The sequence below is a fragment of the Nesoenas mayeri genome (assembly GCF_963082525.1).
Source record: "Nesoenas mayeri genome assembly, chromosome: 2".
In the NCBI taxonomy this organism is placed as follows: Eukaryota; Metazoa; Chordata; class Aves; order Columbiformes; family Columbidae; genus Nesoenas; species Nesoenas mayeri.
In genome coordinates, this window is record NC_137543.1 from 54352432 (window position 1) to 54376536 (window position 24105).

The window sequence follows — 24105 nt, forward strand, 5'->3', positions numbered from 1 at the left end:
TTGAGTGTCGGGTTAGTTCATCTTGGGGCTGGTTTGTTTGTTTGTTTGTTGTTTTGTTGTTTCTTTTGTTTTGGTTTGTTTTTTTTCCTGTTGCCTAGTATCCCAAACTTGGTAAGAACTTTGTTTGGTTTGGATAAAGTTTCTTTTTTCCTTTTTTTTTTTTTTTTTAATTTTCCTTTTTTTTTCAGTGTCAGTTACATCAAAGTTGTAGATAATGTGGAAATAGGTCTTGTGTGTATCAGCAGAAGTATGCACTGCTAAGGCTCAATTAGCAGATGAGGTTTAGCAAAGGACTGCTTTCTTGAGTGACTGATAGCATGTCTTTTCATTAAATTAGATAGTGTGATTTGCGGTGCTGTGTAGCAGTCCTGGCTCCTGTTTTGGAAGTTATAATTAATAGTGCTGACCTCTGACTGCAAAAAGATACAAAGCAGACCTATTATACAAAAGCAATTGTACAGTAATTTTCAGGAACAGTTGCAGTGATATTAATTTGGGATTCAGCTGCTCAGAAAATAATAGAGTATACTGTGACCTGGATTTTTTTTTTTTTGCCATTAGTATTTTCACCCAATATTTTGAATCTTCTTTCTGCTGCAGTGAAGTTGGTAGAAGATAGGCAGAAGTGTACCTAGTGGAAATGGGTCTAAGCAAATGGTATTATTTTGTTGATCCTTATCTTTTAAAGAACATCTTGGTGTTATTTGTCTTCTTAACAGGAAAAAATATATACTTCAACAGAAATAATGTAGTATTTCCATTGCATATGAAAATGAAGATTTGTAAAGTCTCCTGACTGCCGGTCAGTGGCTAAATGGCATTTCAGTTGAACCGATTGGTGTGATGTCAGACATAGAATGCAATATAGTTGCTATCAGAATCCCAATATTATGTTTTGAAGATGCTAGCTTATACAAGAACTAATTCTTTGATATTCTTGTTTGTTTGTTTGTTTTTTATTCCTCTCATTGCTGGAAAGAAGTAGATAATGGAAAAATAGCAAAAAACAGTACAGTTAAGTTATAAATACTAAATACTTAACTATTCTAGACTAAGATAATTTCAGCTTAGTCAAAAGTGAGGCATAAAAATCAATTAGAGTTCCCTTCAGGAGGATTTCTGGGTCACTGTGCCTCATAATAATGTAAAATTACCAGTCTAGACAAGCTAAGTGTGTATTTAATACAGAAATACTTGAGTTATTTTAAAATTAAGACAGTTTTTCTCATAGTTTGACCATCTTCTTACATGGTGAGATAATGTGACAGTGGGTGCTGTGTCAGTGAGCCTGTCTGTACTGAAGGGTCAGCGCGTTGCAGGGGCTGATGCCTGTCAGCAGCTGAGTGCCCACACAGCCACTCAGTCACCTCTGCCATGGGACAGGGAGAAAACAGAAGAGAGGCAAGAAGACTTATGGTCTGAGGTGAAGACAGTTTAATAGGTGAAGCAAAAGCCGCACTCACGAGCAGAGCAAAATGAGAAATTTATTCACTGTTTCCCACAGTCAGGCAGATGTTCGCCACTGCCTGGGAAGCTGGGCATTGGTGTGTGTAGTAGTTACTCGAGAAGACAAATGCCATAATAGTGAACATTCCACATTCCTTCTCCCTTTCTTGAGCTTTGATTGCTGGCATCATATGGTATGGAATATTCCTTTGTTCAGGTGTGTTCAGCTGTCCCCTCTGTGTCCCCTCCCAGCCTCTTGTCCATCTCCAGTCTACCTGCTGGGGGGTGGAGTGAGAAAAAGAGAAAGCCTTGAGGCTGTGCAAGCACTTCCTCAGCAACATTCAAAGTGCTGGTGTGTTATCAGCTTTGTTTTAGTCACAAATCCAAAACACAGCACCATACAGGTTGCTGTGAAGGGAATCTTTAACTCCATCTCAGCCAGACCCAGTAGAGGAAGAAATCCAGAATTTTAGTTATATTTAAGAATATCATATGCTTTCTGGTGTTTGCAGTGGTACATACCGTTGCATACTGAAACATGCACTCAGTCTCTTAAACCATGGTATACTCAAAATACTTTATTACCTGGTAATGTCTTGTAATATATCAGCAGTATTTGTGTTTTCATTCAGCTAAACAGTACCCCCCTTAAATTAAAAGCAGAAAGCGATGGCTGAAAAATTTGAATTGAATGATAATATAAAATCTGTCTCTACAAATTGGCTTTTTTATAGCAGAAGATCCTGCTTTGAAGGTGTAGTGGTTATTGGTTAACTGTTAGCAAGTGACATGCTAATAACTGGCCCAAGGGCTTAAAAAGAGGTGCAGATAAACTAATGATGGTATAATTAAGCTGGGTAGGAATAAAATAATGCCAGTCTCCAAAGCATACCATAGAATTAATAAAACAGGAGTCTTTAAGAGAAGAGTCATTGCACCTTTTTAATTACTGTGATAATTGTATGCTGCTTGGCTATTCCCTAGGGGTCTAGTGAACCACTCAGAGATTTGAAGCAGTATGCTAGACATTCAATAATCTTAATAGTTCTCCAAAGCATTTGAAATATGTTTTCATTTTAGCAAAATGAGATCTCAGAGGCTTGTAATAGACAACCCCTATCTGTAACTTTAGTAAATAAAAGCATCTATAATTAGAATGCAAAGAAAAAAAAAATCTCTCCAGGCTTGGCTCCATCACCCTCAGTGGAGCAGTTACATGCTTTCTGAAGTGCTTTGCTTCCTTTTGATGAAGTGTAATATAAATGTAAGTGCTTTTTCAGTGTAATGTTCAGGAAGGCTGAGGAATCATATTCAGGTCTGCGTTAGATTTAACCTAGAACGTGGAGTTCAGGTTTGAAAAAGAAGGGTTTAATGAATTTTCGCCATTGTGAACCACATTTGAGACAGATTTAGAAGAACGGGATTTTCTCATTTCAAGGTCTCAAAACGAGTTCCTCCGCAGGTTGTCTGGAATTTGGATCACCAGTTGTTTTCTCTTTCCACAGCTGTCTCGTAGGGTGTTATGAACCAAGAAGAGAGCTGCCATCAAAAATAAAAAAAGGGTGGGGGGACATGGGAAGAAAATTCATCAGGAGATACATGACAGAATACTTCCATTATACAGTATTTCTCAGGTTACTCTGATGTACATTTTCACTCTGGTAGAGTAGTAAAATGAGAGTTCCAGAGTAGTTGCCCACAATTAGAGTTATTTAGGGGTAGGATATCAGAAACCTTCACACTTCAGACACCGTTCTCTGAGGAATAAGACTGTCACCACGGTGTCAGATGTTCAATGCCAACCACTGCTGTGGAGACCTCAACCACCCAGCCATTGCCAGCAGTTAAACAGCTGCACAAATGGTTGAACCAAAGAAACTTTGCATGAAGGCACAGAACCAACAGTGGCTCTGCCATATGGGATATAATAAGATTGAGGATCTAAGAGTCAATACTTACTGAAGTAGACTGGGAATCCTTTGGTGCATGAAAATGTCTGGAATCAAATCTTCTCTAAGTCTGACCCAAAACCAGTGGAACCATCCCTAGTAAAACCTGACCAGGAATGCTGAAGGATTAATGAGGTAGACTATGTTTTGTAGTTTCCTCCTATCCATATCAATATTTCTGTGGGTAGAATTATTTTTTTCAGTGCTTTGCAATGTGTTTTGTCTTTGACATGTATTGCATGATACAAATCTTGATCCAGTTTGTGTCCCGGCACTCTGCTGGTGAGGCAGTGCCCCAGTTATACCATCTCCTGGAAAATCCAGAGCTGCTAAATGAGCTCCTGCAATTTTTTGTTTGTTTGGTTGGTTGGTTTGGTTTGTTTTGGTTTGGTTTTGCTATGGCCTCCCTATTATGAAACTTTATTTCTAAACAATGATGTTCCTTTAATCTGCTGGTGAGCATATACAGTTTAAAACCAGCTATCTTAGCAAGAAAAAGTAAAATAAAGTACTCTCTCCTGCTAAGGCAGGACATTTTTAAGGCTATCTAGGGAAAATTTGTTGCCTTTTCTCATCATGTTGTTTTGGTTTGTTGGTGTCTTTTTTTCCATTTTGATATTTGGAATAAACCCAGAAAATTACCATCTTTTCCTTCCCTGAACCGGCAAACCCTACTGGAACTTAAAAAAATAAATAAAAGAACTCCCATGAAAGAAACTTCTGATGTACTATCCCCAAAATTGTGGTGTTTTTTTTAATGGTCAGAACTCTATTTCTCTGTACTAAGACACAATTATTGCCCTGGAGTATGTGGAAAAATAATCACTGTCAATTTAACCAATAATTTTCCAGGCAGAGAAGTCACACGTTCCTCATCCAAGGAAGTAAGAGGAATGTTTTAACATAGTTCATTTTGCTGTCTCTTCTATGCCATCACCTGAGCTTGTCAGGAGGAAAGCTGTTGCTCCCAGTACAACTGAGCTCTTGAATCACTGCTGCAGGTTAGTTGTAAACTGTCTGTTACTCCTGGAAGGCTTGTTACAATCTGGAAGAACAGAGCAGAGCAACTCTTTAAATCCCCACTCTTGAAGATAATAGTTTTCTTTTATTCATTTTGCTCACTGCTTTGGCTTCAGCTGGGTAATTTCCCAAGGTGTCAGAGTTACTTCACCAGTTCTGTGCTGCCCAATGGCATAAAATGGCATTGTGATAAAAATGACATGTGCCAAAATGCTCACTGATAGAATGAGCATCCTCTTCCCTCTGATCAATTAAGACCTCATCCCCTGTTACCAGATCCTGAAAATGATCAGACCTGGACCAGAGCACAACCTGATTTTTCCTTGGGAATGTTATCTAAGTTCTCTGTTTCCTCCTTTTCGTTGCTAAAAGGGGTGCAGAACTTCTGAGCTTATAAGGTCTGTAGTATGGAAATACAGTATTCAGATAGGTAACATAGCTTCACTCTCTTGAAAATTGTAGCCTGATTCAAAGCCAAAGAATTCTAGAACTCTTAATCTTCCCCATCTAGCCATTTTAGGTAGTCCCTACAAATCATACTATACTTTGCTGTCTTATACTGACTGCAACACGTTGCAACAGACAAAAGTATCTTTAGGCACGTGATATGGGCCAGCAACTGTCGTGAACCCTGCATGCCAAGCCAACATGCTCAGGTACACCAGATCATACTCCATGGCAGCACTTTCCTCCCACCCCAGTACATGGAGCACTCACCAAGGCCTACAAGATGGACAGTCTGCAGCCCCTAATGTATGAGTTTCTGAATACTCAATCATCTTTGCAGTTGGTCTTCCCCGTTTTCTACCCTCCCATCTTCTTTTGTCATTAATTCTGTAGTTAGTCTCTCCCTTTGTCAGTGTTCATGCCTTAGCCTGTCTTGAATCTCAGTGGTACTTGCTGCTTATTTCCATGCTGTTCTCCATTCCCTATCACTAGTAGGGAAGATGAATTCCTTCCTAAGAACTTCTCAAGGTTGAAATGGCAGCTTCCTTTCTCTGTCCTTGCTGGTTTCTTTGAATCTTTTGACCTTTTTGCCTCAAGAGAAGAGTAAGGATCTTTATGTCACTGGGAATTAAGTTCTTCCTTCTTATTGCTATACCTTGGAGGACTGTTTGAGAACAAGTTCATTTTTTTAGCCATATAAAAAGTCTGCACATCAGTTAGGTTTGTGATCATAAGAAAATGTCAACTTGAAGCCATACTGGAGGTTCTTTTCTACAGCTCTTTCTCAGAACTTAACAGTTCCCTCAGAAGTTTGAACCAAGGTTGTGCAGCTGCGTTGAATCAGAGCTAGACCTCAGATCACAAGCACCTGAACCCCGAGGAGGAGGGCTGCAGATATTGCACCATCATATTTTCCATTGAAAAGTTCAATGGTGTTTCAAAAGTCACCATTCCAAACCCCAAGCTGTAATAAACTTTAGTAGGAAGTTGCATTGATTTATCAGAACAAGAAGTTCACAGTGAACTTACATTTAATGTATGGTCTTCTTGTGAAAGGATTAATAAGTTAAGGTTTTAATATAAATTTGAAATGGAGAATACCTACTGTATTGTCCTTTCTCCTAATACCTTTCTGATACACAAATCATTCCCATATAAGGTTCACAAGGGTAAAAGCTAGTATTGGTTTTTCTGCAGTGTAGCAGGTGTATCACAGCTTTTGGATGTGAAGAAGATAAGCTGATAGATTTCAATATAATTCCAATAAAATATTACCTAGTAGGATGTATGTCCATGTCTCTGTGTCAGTTGTCACCTCTGGTTAGGAAACAAACAAAAAGATGCATCTTCTTAGAAAGGTCCCTACTGAAAACACAAATTAAGTCCAGCTATGACTACTATATGAAAGTTCTTCCTTGGCAGCCACTTGCCTGGAAACAAGCACCCAAGTTGTTCTTACTGAGCTGATTTCTCTGATGCTGTTGTACAGAACAGACTTCCCTTGTGTTATTGGAGATTTTGAGTCAAGAAAAAACAAAATAATCCAAATTCCTCCCATAAAAAAAAAAGTCTCTTTCAATCCAGTTCTCCTCTTCTTCATCTCACAGTGTAGAATTCCCCTCTGCGAGTCCATTAAGTCCATGAAAGCAAAAAAAAAATGCAATAATTGGCAGCAAATGCAGGTGCAACAAATGCCACTCCTATCTTCAAGAAGGGCAAGAAGGAAGTCCCAGGGAACTCCAGGCTGGTGAGCCTCACTGTAATCCCTGAGCAGGTGATGGAACAACCAATCTTGGAAATGATTTCCAGACACACGAATGACAAAAACATGACCAGGAGAACATGATCAGCATGGATTCACAAAGGGGAAGTCATGCTTAATGAACCTGATAGCCTTCTGAAATGAAATGGTTTGATAGGTGAGGGGAGAGCAGTGGAGATATTCAAAAGCTGTCTTGACATGGTGCTGAGCAGCCTGCTCTAGTTGGTCCTGCTTGAGCAAGGGTGGGGTAGGAGGTGTTTGGTTCAGATGGACCAAACCCTTCCTACCTCAACCATTCTGTGATTCTGAGTTTCTGTCAAACTCTGGGAAGACTTTGACTGTGAGGACACTGAGCAAACAATTACTTCCTCAGAGCTGTCACCATGGTGTCTATTAAATTCTCCTGGACTCCGCTTTCACAAGCAAGGGCATATAATGATCTCTCCAACATGTTCCTGTCATTCCCCGAGACTGTATGGACAGTGAGGTACAGTGTGATGGGAAGACTATTTATCATAGGCAAAAGTTTGAGTACCACATGATTCTGGATGCCTCCTCAGATTTGTGGTTGCCAACAATAGGGAAAAATAAACATTTTTCTCTTAGAAAATAAAACAGTATCAGGATGTCTGCCTTTGCATCTCAAGTGTGTCTTTCCTTCACAGGGGAAATTGCAGGTGGGTTCTCAGTTCAGTGAATCTTCAGCGTGTGCATACAAACACTTTTCCTAACATCAGCTGGTGTCATGTAGAAATTACTAATTTCTGCACTTTTGTGGCTTCATCATGCCCTAAATACATATTTTTTGGTTCAGTTACAGCATCCAGAGGTCTCATTGGAGGAACAGAACATTTCCTTCCCCACCACGTAAAGGGGAGGGCAGGAAGAGGACAGGAAAACTCCAGAAAAGACCTGGATCTCTTGGCATTCTCTCTGACACATGCTGGAGTGTATGAGGAATATAGGCACATTCTAGTGGTGATAAGGACACAGAATATGAAACATGACTGTCAGATCGGTTTGTTATGAGGAACTCCTCATAATAACAAGAAGCAGCATTTAGGATTCTTTCCTGACAATTATAGCTGGACTAATATAGGGGTGGAAACTGAATGTTTGTTAAGAACTGCTAGGTAGGACTGTCTTTGGTTGTGTGAAGAGCAGTCATATAAATGGAGGTGTAATTCTTCACTTTATTAGATTCCCATTTCAAAACATTTGCAGAGGACGAAATTAACCTGCTTTGTGAGATAAATGAATCTTCAGCATCTTATAGCAAACTCGAGAGGCAAAATTATTAATTTCACATCTACCAGGTAAAGGGAATGTGAAAAAAAGATAATGATCCTCGAGAAAAAGTAGATAATATGATTTCTCTTATGACATATCTCTGTCTCCAGATTTGTTGCAGTCTCTTACTAATTATAAGGTTAACCTCAAAAAACATACTGAAAAAATATTGATTCAGAAATAATTTTTTGGTAAAAAACCCCATCAAGTTGGGAGTATATTTGTTATAACCAAAAGACTGGTATATGGGCACCTTTAATAGAAGTGGTAAATTACTTGTGGAAAATTTTGGTAGGGCATTCCCCTTAGGATTACTATATTCTGAACAAATTGAACATGAACCGTTCCATGGAGGCTTTGGATCTCTCTTTTCAGAGTATTATCACTGCAGATTTAAATAAATATGTTAGTACTCTATTACTAAAAGCAATTAGAAATACAGAACAGGGAATGTTTTGGGGATAGATGCCTTCCTTCTGAAGTTCTACGAGTGCCTTGAATTTATCTGTAACTACTTTCGGCTGAGAACTTTCTTCCCTCTTCTGAAGGCCATCTTCACATCAGTTATTCTAGTTTTCACATCCAGTTATGCCATACTGCCTTCCAGTTATAGGCAAACATTACGTTGGTTATGGTCCTTTGACAAAAACATTAGCAAATGGGACAGGAAAGCATGGCATTTCCTCTGACTTAGTCAATGCAGAAGGTTTAATCCAAAACTAAAGCAAAACCTTTTATACATTTGATGTGACCAAAGTATATTTACTTCTTCAATTAATGGCTAAAAGAATAAATAATTATGCATGACTTAGAGTGTGTATGTGTGTATATGCATATATCTGCATCAATCCACTTCTCTTTCTCCTTCTTATATATGTATGAATGTAACCCCCCTATGACCAAAGGGGATTCAGACTCTAAAGAACAGGTTTTGTAATTTAAAAAAATAGTTGAGCCAGCTTCTGAGCCATATGTGTTAGAAGCCAGAAAAACAAGATGTCCTGTAGACAACAGAAGCCTGATTTCTGAAAAAGTTGTCCATTAATTATCACCACCTTATGATGGTAATCCGATTTTCCTTTATGACAGACATGTAAGGCAAGAGGCAGCACCCAGTAACCAGGAATCTGCTGTCAAATGGGGTATTTGATGTTAGACTTCTGCTTGTCTGCTCTGAGCCTCCTGAATGAGGGCACTAGTTGGACTCCTTGTCATCTTCTGGAATTAAATTCTGGCAGGACTGTTTCAAATTTGTATAAATTTAAAACTATTTATTTGGATGAAATTTGCTAATGGTTTTAAAGTATATTGAGAGATGGAAATTAAGAGACAGGCATGCTCCGCTCTTTTATTATTTTAAGGCGCACCTTTTGTTTGAGGCTGTTACACCACATGCTGTCCTGCTCAGCAGCTTTGGCCAGTTGTAAAAACACATAAAAGCAAAATTCTATTAGAACATCTGTGAGGCATGACACATCTAGGAATTATGTAGAAGCACTGGGATATTTAATTTTGAACTTTTAAGTTTTCTTTAAAGAAAAAAATTGCTTACAAAAAAAGTGAAATCAAAGCTTTGCAGAATGAATGGTGCATTAATTCTACCTCACTTCAAAGGAAAACAAACAATGACACTGCTCAGGTGCTTCCTATTTTTTTTTTTTTTTTTTCCCCCAATATTTGGGAGGCATTTTGGCTTTGCAGAGCTGTTTGTTTTACAAATGTAGAATTGTAATTGTTGTGTGCAGAATCCAGTCCAGCCTCCTGAAGGTTCTCAGAAGGAAGAACTGGTGCTGTGAGTTCTGGCTTTTCTGGTGCTACTTCTTGCCATAAAGTACAATTACAACTTTATAGCCTAGACTATAGAGTAGGTGTCTAGATTGAGACCTGAAGTCAGGGCAAATCCAGTGAAGAAATATCCTGAATTTGGAAAAAAAAAATATATGTCTCTTTCTCCTCAGGATCCTAGGTCACGTAAGTGCTGTAAATAGGTAATGTTGCTCTATAGTCCAAGGATCTCTTCTGGTCGGCAAGTGTGCATCATGTTTCGGTTTAAAACTGCAGAAAAATGAAGTTGAGACAGTTCAAAGAGTGCTAGACCTCTGTTTCTATACATTTAAAAGAATTGTTTTGTTTGGTCATCCATCTAATTAGTGCTGAGTGTGTTGGTTAGGCAGGGAGGGGCATCCCTGTGGAACTGAGATTCTTCCAGACTCTTACAAGTGATGAATATTCGAGGAAGGAAAGCTGCTCTCTATTCTTTTTTTGCTACTCTGCACCTATGTGGCTAGATGGATTCTGGCCCAAAGAAAAGAAAACATTTGACTGTGAAGACACTGAGCAAACAATTACTTACTCAAATATCTAAAAGGAAATAAGAAATAAAATTGGGAAGTGCCATGCATAGCATTACTCAAATATCTAAAAGGAAATAAGAAATAAAATTGGGAAGTGCCGTGCATAGCATTATCAGGAAGCACTGTATTAAAAGAATAAAATGGAGATTAAAATGGGACTGGCAATGAAGTCAATGATTTAGGGCTCTTGCATTTCAGTACTTGTGTTCTTTCGTCCACAGGTTGATCTTTTTTTGAATGAGAAATATGACCAACCATCTAAAATACATTAACAATTGTGTTTTCAAATGTGTGCACGTAGCTCTCTTTCAATGTATTCTGTCCTTTGAGCACTCTTTTTATTATTTTAAATATATTGAAAATTATCGGTGCATTTAGTTCATGCATATTCATTCTGTTAAATCTTGACCCAGTTCCTGGTGAGGAGAAAAGAGGGTTTTCTTTTGGGAAAGGAAGAGTTCAGTTTTATCCATTAATTCATGAATCATATTTTTCAGAAAGGTCTCTGAAGGTATTTTGGTACAGAAATTCTGTGTTAGAAAATGATGTTTATAGTGTACTGTTATCTTTTAGTATTATACATATGGGAAAATGCATGTAAAGCAAAAAGGCAATAATAAGTGTTTACTCTTGACATGCAGAAGTGCCTTTTCATTTCTAAAAATGTATATTCTTTGGAAACAAAAATCAAACTGTCTGTCAGTTGTTCTTTGTTTTGGCTGTTTCTGGAGATGTTTTGTTTGCAATTAGCTTTAAAAAAAAAAAACACCCCCCAAAAATTCAATTATTTACTTAATTACTGTTGTACAGCATTGAATTTGAGAGGATGACCCGATGTGTTACTGGCATGTTTGGCCAAGTAAATGAAGAAAATAACTTTTAATGACCTGAGCATAATTATAGACGCCTTTGGAATGACAACTGGCAAAAATTGTACTATAATTAAATTTCCATTATAAAAGTTTCATCTTTTTTGTCTGACATGTAAGGCTAGATTGTGAAGAGTATTCATTTATGAGAGGAAGAATTAGAGAGCTATAATTTATAATTCAGGATAATCAATGAAAGCATTTCTTTTGTCAAGAAACCTTTCACTGACAAATAGCATTGCATTTTTAGTTGTTTTACAAAGAAACTAAAAATTCTTTCGTTATTTATTTCAGTTACTGCAAAAGGAGATGCAAAATCCTGGTAGTTGAATCAAGTCTTGTGCGGTAATTCACAGTAACATTATGCAGATAGGGCTTCTCAGACAGTCTGTTTTTCTCTTTACTAACATTAACTTAGTGTCAGTATATATCTAAGACTGTTCATGAAGAAGTAGGATATTTATAAGGCCATCTTATCAAAGTTTTCTTTAATCTTGAACAGAGTTGTTTCTAATACAAGAATTGATGACATATTCTGATTTTCAAACTTCCCAATTCCTCCCTTGAGATGGATGCTTTGCCTTCCGATACTGGGGTCTCAAAGAAGATGAACAAAAACATCATGAGGTGACCCTGTCCATTTCTACATGATCTTTCAAAGGGGGTTCCAGCAAAGATTAATATTTTAAAAGGTTTTGGCACTGGATTTTCAAAGGCAACTGCAAATATACAGATGGGTGATGCTCCTAACATACCCTCATTTGAGCTCTGTATATAAAGAGCTATTTTTGTGTGCTTTGGTATCACTGTTAATTGGACGCAGGTCTACTCCTTGTACACTGATTCCACTTACTATAATATCTGTTCATTATTTAAACAAAGTGCATATGCCATTAATCTCAAAATATGATTCTTATGTGCACAGAAATGTTGGACTCTTGGCTAAGTAAAAATTCCTTTCATCCTACCTAGGAACGTGTTAAAACAATGAATCTATTTCCGCTCTGTTAACATCACAGAATAGTTTAGCATGAATCTTTCAAAGCTAATTTATTTTATTCTGTGTTACAGCAACACACTCTCTGCTAAGCAGTTAATGTACAATGTACTGAGTTTCTAAAAGAACTGACTCGAAAATAGGTTATTTTGATAATGATAATTTTCAGAGACTGTTAAATTCAAAGTGATCATTTACTTCTGTGTGTGCTACTACTTTATGTTAGTCTTTTAACTTACAGACCATTGCATATGAAAGCAGTCAGTGTTAGTACCTTAAAATCTGTCAGAAAAGTACTGTTCTGGATTCATTTTCGTGCTCTGAAGTAGCTGCTTCCTGGATGTTACTGTAAATAGCTGAGGCCAGTTTGCATGTCTCTTTGTTCAGACCACATACTTTCATCTCTGGAAAATGATTATGCCTTGATTGTTTAAACTGTATGATTTGCAATTATATACTATTTTAAGATTTTATTCTGCATTTGGAGGTTTATAGATGCACAGTTCTCCAGTGGATCAGACTAGAAGGTTTTTTTTTTTCCTTAAAATTAAAAAATTTGAGCTGTCTTCTATTATTGAGAAGTGTTAAGTGTCATGGCCCTAGATCTCTTCTGTAACAATTTGAGCCTCGTATCGGTTGATTTGACAAGTTTGAAATGCTGTAATGGCAGGACAACACAGTATTCTGCCTTTGCAGTGTCATAAAGATGCATGAAGAAGGAAAAGGTGGCCCTCAGACAATTCTGTGAACATGAGTACATCACAGATCTGCATGAACATTTAATTATTTCTTCATAGCAGATAATTCTGTATCCTGATCAAAATGGGTGCACCTAGTACAGCTGAGCAATTGATTGGAGCAAATCATACATAAATGGTGACTTACTTATTTCTCAGATTTACAACTCATAAATCTGGGTTTATTTTCATGAACACAGGTAACCTGTTTCTTTATTCTTCCAAATTTTTTGCACAGATTTATTTCTGGCCCAAAAAGGATGGTGGAGCTGTTTAATGATGGTAGAAAGATGTGTGAAGTCGGATAAACTAAGTTTAATCTCATCCTCAGAAAAAGCTGAACTATGTTTGCTAAAATTTTCCAGCATGATGGAAGGAGTAGTTGTCTCAGACTAAATTGTTAATATTTGGCAAAGTTACACAAACAGTTGGTAATAGACTGATAACAAAATGTACATGACAACTATGTGCACTGGTATCTGTGGGTGTATACTTGCTTGTGCTATTTCTTATGCAAAATACCAAATTTAAGGTTCCCAAACAAATTCAGAAAATATTTAGTTACTTTACTTTAACATGCAGTAGCTCATGCCTGACTAAAATAAAATACATTGAATACCATTTAAAGCAGTAATGAATATCTTTGATTTTATTCAGTATAAAAAGTTAAGCGGTATACGCTACATAGATACTCTTTTAAAAGTGATTTAAAGTCAGTTGTCTCAGATGGTACAAAATTGACCCTTAATTCCAATCAGAATTTTGACATGCTGTGATAAAAGCACAGGGCATGTGATGTAGAAGAAAAGGAATTTTTGCCTATTTTCAATTTTAAGTTTCCATGGATTGCGAAAATTGAAATTTTTTGCTGTTTGGGAGAGGGAAGATGTCTTCAACAATGTTGCAGTGATATGAGATGTCGAGACTATGTCTGGAATCACTTTTCCCAGTGGAAAAATGTGCTGCAACTTGAGATTGCTCTAGAACGAGAGAGACTGCAGGAGGATGCAGAAGCTATCATGGGTCAGTAAGCCTTTACCTGCTCAGAGATTAAGAACTGCACAAGCTGATGCTCTCTCTTGGCAGCTGTATCTCTTCATATAGAGAAATAAAAAGGGCAAAAAGCAGAACAGCTTTTGTGAGTGTGTGGGTGGGTGAGCAGAAGTGAATGTGGAATCATTCGCCTGTTGAGGGGGGAAAAGCTCATTTCAGATAGAAGCTTTCTAGATGAGGATCAGGAGACTCTCGAGTCCTTTGCTTTGGCACAAGTTCGACTTCTGCTTTGACTGAAGCTCATTAATCCAGTCTAATCTGGGCCTGCATTTTTTGCTGGTTTCCGTAATTTTCTTTTGCTTTTGTCCATGGAAAAAACCTCTTTCATCCTTCTCATTAACTTTCCCATTTTATTCATTATGTTTGACAACAGTTTTGGGTAGCACTTCACGTGTACGCTGTCTTACATAATAGGGTACATAAGCATAATCCTGAAAAGCACAGCTGATAACAATTTAAATAACATTAGATTTTTTTTAACTAATAATGATCTATTGCTGAAAAACAAATTTCAAGGCAAGTCTACGGTATTTATCAGGACTAATCAGAGATGCAAAGAAATATTTGTTTTCAAGTTACTAATAAGTAATCTGATTATGCTCTATAATCGTATTGCCATCATGCTGTTATTTCAAGTCATTTTATTTTGGGGAAAGGAAATACAAGCCAATAAAACTAGACTAATTTTGCCTTCTGTGATCAAACTTGGAAAGGTTTTGTCAATATTTTTGTAATAAACATTCCGCTGACTTTACCTAGAATTGCTATGAGTAATTTCAGGAAGTAATGTGGTTCCTCAGACAGCTTAGTGCCTATGGAAACAATAAATGTTATTCCCATAAACCTATTTTCTAAAATTCCACAGAAGTATGGGTTGCTAATTGAGAACTACCAACAGATTTTACATACGCTGTCAGAAGCTGCGCTTGTGCTGCTCACTGTGTATCCTTGGTAATTTCTGTAGCCAACATGGAAAGACAGACTTAGCAAGAGGCTGATTCAGAGGAGGATCCAAACAAAGTGCTCTTACTCATCTTTTAAATGAATCTTTTTATATTAATCTTTTAATGTTATCATCTTTCTGCTGATGATATAATAAAATGCTTCTAGGGACACTAACCTCCTGCATCTTTGTAAATATCCACAACTCTCCTTGGGGATAAAGCTAAAACATTCTAGGATGAAGATAAGATTTGCTGCTCCTATAATATATACAAGGACCTGCGCAGCCTGGATACATAGTGTTACTGTCAGTCCTGATATCCATTGGTGAAGGACTAAAATAAGTTATTTTGCTAAAATCAGGTAAGGAACACCTCCTTTTAGGCTCATGTTGATTAAATTCTGTGTTATAATGTGAAATAGGGCTTTGAATTTCTGAATCTGAGCAGAGAAGACAAATAGAGAAGACTCTGAATAGAGAAGACAAATATCTCCTTAATCTTCCTGAATATATCCATTCCTTTTTAGATGAGCCATAACCAAGGTTAAAGTACAACACTTTGACTCTGCTCGCTCTCAATGGCTGTTTCAAGGATGATACTATTTATTATGTTGGTGGAGTTAGAAGTTGTCCAAACATCTGATATAAACAAGGAAATTGCCATACCAGAAAAAGAGACCAAATTCTGAAGTTAGTTGCTATGGATTTTATGCAACTGTTTTGAAATGCTGTGGGAGATGCCAGGGAACTGTGCTGCTTAAGAATAAGCTGACAACAGTAGCATTACAGGCAGAGTTTCATGTTCTAGAAGAAAAGCAAAATAGTTCTATCGCATTGTCAGAAAGATTTGCTTTATTTTTTTTTAACAGTTCTTACTGGTGGGGAGGGGTTCTTTGGATTGTCTTTTCAGTCAAATCTAGTGAAAAAGGCTAAAGTATGTTCCTACAAATATATGTTATACACTGCTATAGTTAAATCAGTTCCCAGATTACACTATGTCAATAATTTACCTATATGCCCACATCACTTAATACAAACAAACACACACACATCAATGTATGTTTTGAGTGTTATCTTTTAGTACACACTACAGCTGAATGGTAAAAATGCATTGCAGGTACCTACCATTGCTAGCCAGAATAGACTAGAAATTACAGTACATATACTGAGACCACTTACCTTTTATGTTCTCATGATGTTTCGATAACTCAAAAACAAGACTTTATACAGAAGTGGCAGCTAGAAGAACAAATCTGTAAATTTAGCCACACACCCTCCAAACCTGATGGAAGAGACAGGAGAAGGAAACTGAGCAGATTGTAGGGGGCTGAGAAAAGGGTGACATAATGGAAGGAAAAACATAGGCATGCCAGACCTCCCCCTTCCCTACCTAAATACATACTGGGCTCAGTAGGTTCAAATCTGAGATGCTTGATTTTTTTAAAATCATTTTGCGAATGTTTTTTGAATTATTCTTAGAGTATTGCCTTGTGCTGCCTACTTCCTCACTTTGTTTATTCTTGTGACTGCTTACTTTGTCTAGAATCTTCACTTTTTTTTTTCCTCTAATTTCTCTGCTGTGTATCAGGCTTCCGATTCAGACAACCCATCCCTCTTTAGCAAGGCATTTAGGATGATATTATGCTTAAGTCCCACTGAAGTAAATATGCACTTTAAGTTGTGATACGTTGTCCTTGGCCAACCAAGGGTCTGCCGAAGTCTCCAAAGGGAATGCCAACAAATAAGGGAGAAGCTCTTTTCTGTCCTGTGGTGGAATTGTATTTGGCGTAGGACCTCCTCAGGTGCTTCCAGCAGAATTGCCCTGTGAAACAGATGAGAGAACCCCAAAGGGAATACTGTCAAAGGCATCAAATCAATGTGGATGTCCTGCATCATCTGGTTAATCTTCCTTTTAAAATAAAGAGCTGCTTCAGAAAGAACTCTTGACAGTTTCTTTGATGTTTTTTTCAAACCAGAGAGGATTTTTTTTAACCTGTAGTTTCAGCATTGAAAGGACATCTATCATTCATACCTATGTGCCATTTGGCTTCTCTTTGATCCCAATAATATGTAAAACATTTTTGAAACTTGTGGTGGTGAACTATTTTCTTTAGTTGGATAACACTTTCATCAAGCCATCAACCAAGAGCAAAATCATTTAGAATATAACCAGGGCGAATTGTGAACTCAGCACACATTGATTTGCAATAAATCTAGACAAAAGCAATCTCATCTTCAGTAGAGCACTGACTTCTCCAGGGATTTAGATAAACACCAGAAGAGACAGACCTGGTCTTTCAGAAATTAGATTTAGAAAAATGAAAGCTGTATTTCTGCACAGATTTCCAGAGATGCATCATGTTTTGGATTATTCAGAGTTAATATATTTTTTTGCCCTAGAGAAACTGCACCTGCTCAAACAGTGCTAACTTCAGCATGGAATGGTTCCTGGATGCAAAGGAGGAGCAGAGATCCAGTTAATAACATTCTAGTCAACCACATCCCTGTGTGACCCTCTGTACAAGGAGGGTCCACTGGCAGACAGCATCATTCAGAGCACATTCAGAAAAGGAGTAAGCTTAGGAATTTGGACATGAGCCAGGAGGCGGCACAGCCTCAGCATCTTGGAATATGAGAGTGTTAAACCAGTGAGGATAGTCCCTAGTAATGAGAAGTCTTTTAGGAAATAGTTCCTGGACTAGTTTCAACAGAAAAACATAAGGAGGAGTATTTGCTTCCCAAAGGGTTGCATTCTGGCCCCAGCACATATGCTTTCCCATAATTTTTTCGCCAATTCCATGGTTTCTCTAGAAATGTAGAGCTGAAAACTATCATGGGGAAAACTGAACATCCAAGTAGATTTAGCCATAGATTTTTTCACTAGATAGACAGAAGCCAAGGTATTTACTTGGAAGGCTTTTCCTTTTTCACAGATCAGTTTCATTCAGTCTTACTTCTTTGCTTTTGAAAGTTAAATTTTGGGAGAACTTGGATATTCAGAGAAAGCTATTTTTGGTGCTTAGTCTTCTAAGAAAGAATCATGCAATTGGTATTTCTAAAAGGGGATGATAAGAGATTTGCAGCCTATATAAATCCTATTACCATGCAGATATATAGTGAAATTTTTCTTATGTCATGGATTGAAAGATCTTTTGGAAACACAGAAGTGATACCTTATACTTTCTTGGAAGAAGTCAGCATATTTATTGGGCCACTTTTTATAGAACCAGATTGTGCTGTAATACATAACAGGATCACCATCAGGTAGGAACAGCACTTGCAAATCTCAGATGTCATGGATTATATCAGAAATGGTGACTTGTGGAGAGATCTACTGTCAAGATAGAGTTATACAGAATATAGCTATTTCTTGGAAAAGTCTTAATAGCAAAAAGAAATTAAAAGGACCATATGTGTAATGATGTTTTTAACAGTCTGCAAGCCATAATATTTCAGGTTGGAAAATAATCAACTTTATTTTATATGAATACAAGCAACAAATAAAAAAAAAATGGGCAGAGAAAAATCGATGGAAAAATTGTTTTAGTTTTCTTTATGAATTTACTTTAATCTGGGGAAGCTTGGCATATGAAAATGGCAGTTCCATCTACAAAAACATCTGAGATATTTTGTCCAAGCATATTTTAACCACAAGAATATTTTCCACATCTTGGACTGATACTGTTGCATTGGTACAAAACTTTTCTAAAGTCCATTCGTTGAGACAGAAGGAACATATGATTAAATTCAGATGTTAGTAGCTTTTCCCTGAGGGCTCATCTGTGGTTTGTAGAGCTGCAAATGTTTCTCTCCTCATAAAAGAAGCAATTCCTTAACTTTAATGATACCTGTAGTTAAGTGTGGTTCCAAAACACATAGCGCTAATGATGTAGAAACTAATTACACCACGTGACTTTCACTGTAATAACTTGTGTAAAATCAATCTGTGACATGGCTGTGGACCTTATTCTTCATGTATTTTTCACGCTTTTATTGTGCTTGATTCTGTTACCAGTTAGTATTTTCCTTTTAACCATTACATATCTGAAGAATTCGTGTTGTGTGGTCCTTTCTTGGCATCTTCATGACCGTACTGGGTTAGTGTTGAACTGGCTCTACTAGACTGCAGACAAAAAGTCCAGATCTTGAGGACTTGCCTTCTCCACAGGAGCTTTGCTGTTACCAGAGTAATTCACATCACTGTGAATGTGAGGAGACTTAGACCCTGATCTTTAGTGGGTTTCAAAACTGCCTGGACTTGGGTGCAGATGTTGCTAACAACCGTCTCTTGTGTGAAGTTGCTGGCAGAGGGGTAATTTCACTAGTGCTTTGTTTTTAATTGATATTTCCTCTGTCAATGGCTAAGTAACCTCATGCAGTCTTTAATTTCAAAATTAGTCTTTGAGGCAGGGTGGAGGTTAGAGCTCTTAATTTGTACTTTGATTGTGTCGGTAAATCAGATAGCTTTAGAATAATTAACATGAAAAAAGCAAAATGTTTAATGATTCACTCATCTGTTTGGATAAAGAAAAGTTGAGTGATTTTTAAATTTTTTTTCTTTACCCTTCGATGTCTTTGATTTGCAGACCTCCATAAAAATTTTAACAGCCGTACAGCTGTGCCATTACTGCGTACAGCACTCCGTGTAATGCATATAAGCTTATTGACTAGAGGTTTGCTCAGTAGCCTGCTGAGGATCACATGCAAGTAATTGATGGATCCCCAGACATCTCAGCTGAGAAACACCGACCCTGGTGATTTATAGAAGGGTTTATGGTAAACTGTATCGTGTAGACTAAATCAGAGAGTGACATTCTAGGAATTACAAATTTTGTAAATCCACATGGTTGTTCCTCAGTTGCACAGAGTGTGTTTTCTAGAAGATGCTTCAGACCTGGGCTGAATTCTGCGTGAAAAGGAAGCAATACGGATACATCTCCATGCTTGTAGCTTCTTAGTACAATGCAAGACTCCTTAGACTTTTACATTTGATCACCTCTGAATACTTAGTTCAGAACAGCATGGCTTAAAGACACGTAGTGACTAAAGAATAATAGGAGACAGAAAATGGAATTGCATTGTTCTAGTAGAGGGATAGATAAGATTTCTGTTAACCTCAATTAGGTCAGTATAAGAGGAATGCCTGTAGGCCGTGAGCTGGGCTAAAACTCCTCTTCCTAGTTTCTGTTACCGAGGTTGGGAAAGACAAGTGTGGTTTGTGGGGTTTTTTTGGAAAAGCTACGTCACAGTGCTCTATTAAGCTCTCATCATAGCACCTCAGGTGAAGTGTTGGAGGCCTCAGAGCTCAGAGGGGACTTGCTGGCACCTCATACCCAGAAATGGGAAACCCAGCCATCAGTTTCATGCCTGCAGAGGCACAAAACAGGAGACCACGGCTTTTCATCTTAGGGTCTCAGTTTCGAGACACTGTGATAAGGTCAGAAATTTGCAGTAATAGTGATAAAGACATTAGACCATATTTACTGTATTTACTGTAAAGCATTTATAATAGCAAATTTATTGTACATAAAATAGCTCCGTATGAAAAGTTTCCTCATCTGAATGTTTTAAGGGTTTTTTGAACTTGAGATAAACAGTATATGCCATAATTGCTGGTCATTAGTGATATTAATTGTTCAGCACATACATTCCACATGGTAAAGCTTGATTGGCAAGAAGTGTCTAGATATACTCACGTTGTGAAGTTTTTTGGTTGTTCTTCATGCGATTTGGTTCACACCACAACAGAGGTTACACTGTGCGTAGAATAAGGAAAGGTCATTATTGGTGTGCATTATTTATTTACAGTTTTATTACTAGGTTTATTTTAGTGACAGCAGAAAGGGATGTTTTCAAAGATGGAGTATAATGTATATCTTCTCTCTAGGTATCAATAAGGAATATCACATAACTTACTGTGAATCATTTTAAGAAAGGAAAAAATATGCAAAGCTTTTACTCAAGGAAAAAGAGAAACTACCTGTGAAATACACTGTGAGAATTTGGAAAATGCGGTTTTACTGCAGTGTTTGTTCTTCCTAAAGTTTACCAGCTGAGTAATGTTTGTGTAGTAGGAGGGATAGATGCTGAAAATGCTGAGTGCTCTCACAGTACTCTTAGACATTAGACAACTTTTAAAGACTCAAGTTTTTGGAATACAGTCATCCTACAAACTTGTATGGCCAGCTCTTTCTAAAACACTTGTGTTCCTGAATAATGAACACAGGTAAAGCTTTGTTTGTACTTGAGAGCACCTGTATCTTACAATGTTAATTTGCTCTTTCTAGACAAATAATTTATAGTTTAAAAGAACTTTTCTGATTACGGATGCGATATTCTATTCTGTGCTAGTTTTTTAACAAACATAAAGCCTTTGCTGGAAGGGTTCAGGCTCTTTTATGCAAGCAGAACCCTCCTGAGTTCATATACTTTTTGCAGGTATAGTACAACTTCAGAAATTCAGATAAAGAAAATGTTAGGTGATGATTTCATAGAATGGTTAGGGTTGGAAGGGACCTCTGGAGATCATCTAGTTCATTATCTTCTTTGTTTGTTTTTTCCCCTCTGTGGTTGAAAACCAAATCCCATGGATATCCCATTAACAAATGGCTCACTAGGAAAGGAAACAAATTTCTGAAGGTGGTGTTATCCCTAAGCAGTAACTATATGGGTTATTACCACAGTATCACAGTATCACAGTATGTTTGGGATTGGAAGGGACCTCAAAAGATCATCTAGTCCAATCCCCCTGCTGGAGCAGGAACGCCTAGGTGAGGTCGCCCAGGAACATTTCCAGGTGGGTCTTGAATGTCTCCAGAGAAGGAGACTCCACAACCCCCCTGGGCAGCCTGTTCCAGTGCTCTGTCACCCTCACTGTGAAGAAGTTTTTTCTCAAATTTCAGTGGAACCTCTTGTGTTCCAGCTTGATCCCATTACCCCTTGTCCTATCATTGTTTGTCACTGAGAAGAGCCTGGCTCCATCCTCGTGGCACTCACCCTTTATATATTTATAAACATTAATAGTAGTATCTATAGTTTATAAAATGTGTTTGCTATAATATTATATTTTAGCTATATTATTACCTAATATTATACTTTTAGCTATATATTATAGCAGCATTGCATACAATTATTAGCTATACATTATATACCTTGGAGGAAATGCATGATGTGCATGATGCTATGTGACATGTAGACTAAGAAAGAATTCCAGGCGAAGCCTGCCATGCTAAATATTTGTTTTGTATATACTGCCTTGGGTTGCTTATTTCTCAGCTAGTACTTTTCTAGCAACAGCAATTCCAATTATAATGATCTGCCATCACAAAGTGCATTGCTAGGAAACAGCCGTGCTTAGTTCACGGTTATCCCTTGATAGATTATCCACCTTCACAGTAGGTTGTGCCACAAACGCAGAGACCTGAGCTGGCTGCCCAGGAGCTGGCTGGGGTCTGGAGGCCACATGGCCACATGTGCGTGAGGTTGAGTTTTGGAGCCCTTGCGCTGAATTGGCGTCACCTCCTGAGCCTCTTTTCCACAGTCTTGTGGAAATGTCTTGTGGAAATTACACCCATATTGCACGTTCCTGTTTCAATTTTGCAGTGGCCTAATGTGTGCAAATGCTTTGTATCACCTAGAGAATTTTTGTTGTGTCTCGGTTATCTTATCTTACCACTACTCTGAACAATGGATAATTGATTGTATCTTCATTGCAATTGCTCACAGCCATGCATACTTGAGAAGAACTATAGTTCATTACGTGCCTGTAAGACTCTGCTGGTTTAACTGGAATTCTGGCCTTAGAGTGGTTTTTGAGGCACAAGCTACAAGCTGGCCTAATGCTAATCAGACATCTACATACTGTGCAGGTTTGTTAACCTGGCATAATGTTTAACATGTCTTAGAAGATACTTTTATACCAGTTTTGTGTAAGAGCCTGGTGTAGCCTAAGTAAAATCCATGTGCACTCTCTTGATTTTCAGATAATGTTAAGGGGACTAGGAACTGATTTAGGCTAAATAAGCCATTCTCAAGCAAATTTGAATAAAGAGCTGGAGTGTTTTATCTGAACTGCTCAAGATTTGCAACCTGCCAGTCCTCCATTTATTGTGAGGATTTTTATTCTCAGTAGTCACAAGTGCAACTGCTCCGGTCCTTTTCAGTTGCTGCTGGGCGTGAGTCTTGCCTTCCCAGGCAGCCGCAAGGAGAAGAAAATCTAACCCAGAGTAGTTTCCACAACCTTAGTCTGAGGTGGTTTGATGGAATGTTATGTCTGTGGACACTGTGGGCACCCATCTAACTTGATTTATACTTCTTTAAACCTGTTATAACGTAGTGGAACAAAATCTAGGGTTTTATGTGGTTTCATGTGAGCTGTGAAATCCTAGTCATCAGTTTGAATTTAGACCTGCAAAGAAGGAACAAGTCCCTAGGGACGTTTAAAGCTTTAAAAGCTTATTGTCAAGAGGAAGAGCCATATTCACATGTTTTCCATTGTCAAAAATTGCTTCTTTGGTTAAAAAATAGATTTGGCAATCCGCTCTCCTCCTGAGCAGCAGACTCTAAATGGTGGCAGAAACTCTGATGTACCGGGATTGTAGCTTGAACTCTAGAAGTCTGAGTGGAAGCTTTTGGATTGCCAGACTTGCTGGTACACCATAAAGCCAGACTGCACTATTTATCTGTGTCTGTTCAGTGCCTCTTCCATCATGCAGGTAGATTCACCTTCAGTTTATAGGTACTTGGTTAAGAAACCAAGAAGGGTATGAAATGAAAATAAAACTGATTTCTGTAATCATTATGACCTGCCTACACAAACTACAGTAGTTTTGTTGAAGGGCAAAGTCAGATAATGCTCAAAAGCATTTTAATTTTTCTAGCTTCTGAACGAATAGGGGCATGCTGTGACTCTGGGGCATATTAAGAAACTGAAATTCTTCCTCGGATGAACCTCTATAATACTAACTGAAGTATGATGCAAATTTAGTAAGAAAATAAAGCATTTTAATTTTTAATGCTGTCAAACATCTTTGTAATGTTCAGAAAAGAGACCGAATTTCAGTACTGTTCTGGAATATTTTTATAAAATTATCTACCATCCATGCCTGGTTATGCAGATTGCAAAATTTTTAGATGGCATATGCCCTGACAGGCCCCCGCAGAGGATCAGCATGTATAATGGTATGGAGATGAACTGTGAAATGTAGGTGAACAGTTTTCACCCTGTTATGATTTGAAT

General features: G+C 37.7%; 1 protein-coding gene across 1 annotated transcript in view; it reads left to right on the forward strand.

Annotated features, from left to right (window-relative positions):
- PTPRM (protein tyrosine phosphatase receptor type M) overlaps nucleotides 1-24105 on the forward strand; it is a gene marked incomplete at both ends in the record, with an annotated part of 469357 nt that overhangs the window by 192585 nt on the left and 252667 nt on the right. The gene's annotated exons all lie outside the window — the stretch shown is intronic.